The sequence below is a fragment of the Orycteropus afer genome, unplaced genomic scaffold, assembly GCF_000298275.1.
Source record: "Orycteropus afer afer isolate SDZICR_OR568_19922 unplaced genomic scaffold, OryAfe1.0 scaffold00310, whole genome shotgun sequence".
NCBI classification, from domain to species: Eukaryota; Metazoa; Chordata; class Mammalia; order Tubulidentata; family Orycteropodidae; genus Orycteropus; species Orycteropus afer.
The window spans coordinates 1707947-1710721 of record NW_006921897.1 but is presented as its reverse complement, the minus strand read 5'-3'; the positions used below and the strand labels follow the sequence as shown (position 1 = coordinate 1710721).

The following is a 2775-nucleotide window of genomic DNA, read 5'->3' as shown; positions in this document are numbered from 1 at the left end:
ATTTCGGAAGAGGCTTTCCAGGACTGCAGGCAGAGCCCTTACCGCATTCCTCCTGAACCTCATCTTGCCTCTCGGGGGATTTGCTTCTGCCATCTCGCCTACACACAATGATACTCTTCTTTTCCAAATGTCAGTGCAACACTGATGAAATATGAGCTGCTTCCTGGGTAGGTTTTAAAAAACAGCAGCCAAAAACCTCTATCAAAAAAAGCTACCGTAGCTGCTTCCATTACCACCACCGTGGCAGCGCTGCAAAAAAAAAAAAAAAAAAAACCACCACCACTATCCCTCATTAGTCAGCTGACAGATCTGTCCCTGCTGCCCACGGTAATTCAGAGTTGACACATTCCCCCAGTTACTTAGCCTGATGGAAACGCATGGATTAGCGTGTGCTGGGCTGCTCCAGAGGACCAGGCAAGTCCTGAGAGTGGAGGAAGGAAAGAACGACTCCCCTCCCCTGCCCTCCGGGAGCTTTAAGCAGTCTTGATTTTTAAGGTGGAATGCTCAGAATCTTTGTGAAGGTAGCATTAACTGACACTTTTTACTCTTATCCTCCCTGGGTCTGTGACTTAAACCTCGATGCTGGGTTGTTTGTTTAATTCCATTTTTAAAGTTTTATTTAAGCAGAAAAGTACACAGAAGTGCACAGCTTGATCTATTTTCACAAACTGAATACACCTGTGTCCCCAGCACCCAAATCAATTTTCACCAGGAAATCTTCTCTGAGTGCCAGCATTTGCTCTTAAATTTAGCATGTATTCAATACTTCCCTGTACTGCAAACAACAGAATACTATGCAGCAATGAGAAGGAGCTAGCATACAATAACATCAACTAATCTCATAAACAGAATGTTGAACAAAAGATGCCAGATCCAAAAAGAATTCGTCTGTTTATATCTGTTTATATAAAGTACAGAAGCAGGTTAGCAGTCAGGAAGGTAGTTGTTCTTGGAGGGGTAGTGGCCAGAAGGGGCATAGGGAGGCATTGGCAAACAGTGCCCAGCAGCTAGAAGTGGTTAGATCATTAGTGTACTCTTGAATAAGAGTATAGAATCTATACCACAAGCAGAAGTGTTAAAATGTTAAAAAGGAACAACATCGAAAACAACCTCTAGACAGTTACAGGTCATCAGCACCTGTACCCATTCTCCCATCACCATCGGCTTAGCAGTTATTGAGAATCAAGAGAACCTGAGCTCTCTTGAACTCACAACTGAGCATGGCTCACCCTTACCACTGGGAGATCATCCCTAGGGGAAAAAAGGGGAGTTGCACAATTACCCCCCCTGTTGACCCCAAATCCATAGGATTCAGAACCAATCATTTATTTGTCTTTTATGAAAAAGAAGACCTCTGTTCCAAGCAACCTACCTGATTAATAAAAATAAAACTCTACCATGAAACAGATGCCATAGGCCAAGTGGGTACTCAATGATAATTAGTTAAATCAGTGGGGACAATGTGGGCCAAAAGAAAAATGCTGGGCAATAAACAATGTTTTTATTGAAACAAGTGCCATGATTAGTACAAAAGAACCAATTATTAGCATAACCTGAGGTGTGCTCACCAAGCCCAATGTAGACTACTAACCGGACGGCTGGTGGTTCAAGCCCACCAGCCACTCCTCGGAAGGAAGATGGGGCAATCTACTTCCATAGTGATACTGCCTCGGAAACCCATACAAATGGGGAAAAGAAAGAAAGAAAGAAAGGTTCAAAGAAACTATGTTACTCCCCAACCGTGGGAAATATTTTAGGATAGAAAAAGTTGGTATATTTTGCTTATGGACCTTCTATGTTGTAGGATCTCATAGAATGTAAAGTACCCTAAAGACTATTAGCCATATTTCCCTCAATAGCAGTGAGTTTGGTTTGGTTTTGGAACTCATGAAATTTCAGTTCTTGCTCCAGCTTTTTTTTTTTTCACTTAACTGTAGGACCTTTACAAACTATGTATATTGAATTAATTTCCTCATCTATAAGGTGATTCTAATGATACCTGCCTGCAGTACTTAACTAGGAAATTAAGATGATAAATATTATTTAAGAAATGTGAATGCTTTTGAAAAAAAAAGTCAAGGTTGTGCTATTAGATTCCAGTAACCTGGGTGAATCTAGTGTAACTCTTGTCTCCTCTGCCTATGATTCAACACCTGTGCTCAACAGACAAGAAAATCACTGACTTGCCCAAGATGAGGAATAATATTCATGCTAGGTATTAAATAAGTGATCATCTCATTCATTTTACCATGTGCATGCTAGTTAACTTTTTTTTCTTTTTTACTATCATTGCCAAGATAGTAGCAAAACGAACACTGGCTTAGAAATCCAGCAGCCTAGTTTTTTTTTTTTTTTTTTTGTCTTGGCAACTAAATCACGGTGTGACACGTTGCCTGCCCAACCAACTTCCTCTGGTAACAATGGCTTCCTGAGGTCAATCAGTAGACAAATTGAGAATTTCAGATGATGATGCTGGAATCTCAAAGAAAAAAACCTCTTGATTCCAAGCTTCTCGGCTCTGATGGAAGAAGTTGGCTACACGGTAATTCTATATACAGTCCTAATCTTGTCAGATCAGGACTCACTGCCCTCCTCTTCTCTGGAAAGGAAATGTCAGACAATGTCCCTATATACTACCAAAAACCAAACCCATTTCCAAGTCTATTCCAGCTCCTAGTGATATTCTAGGACAGAGTACAACTGTCCCCATAGGGTTTCCAAGTGTGTGAATCTTTAGGGAAGTAGACATCTTTCTCCTACTGAGTGGCTGATGGG

The 2775-nt window shown here is 41.0% G+C and overlaps 1 protein-coding gene across 1 annotated transcript in view; it reads right to left on the bottom strand.

Moving 5' to 3' along the window:
- The window catches only part of MCF2 (MCF.2 cell line derived transforming sequence), a 92930-nt gene that overhangs the window by 84238 nt on the left and 5917 nt on the right, over nt 1–2775 (bottom strand). The gene's annotated exons all lie outside the window — the stretch shown is intronic.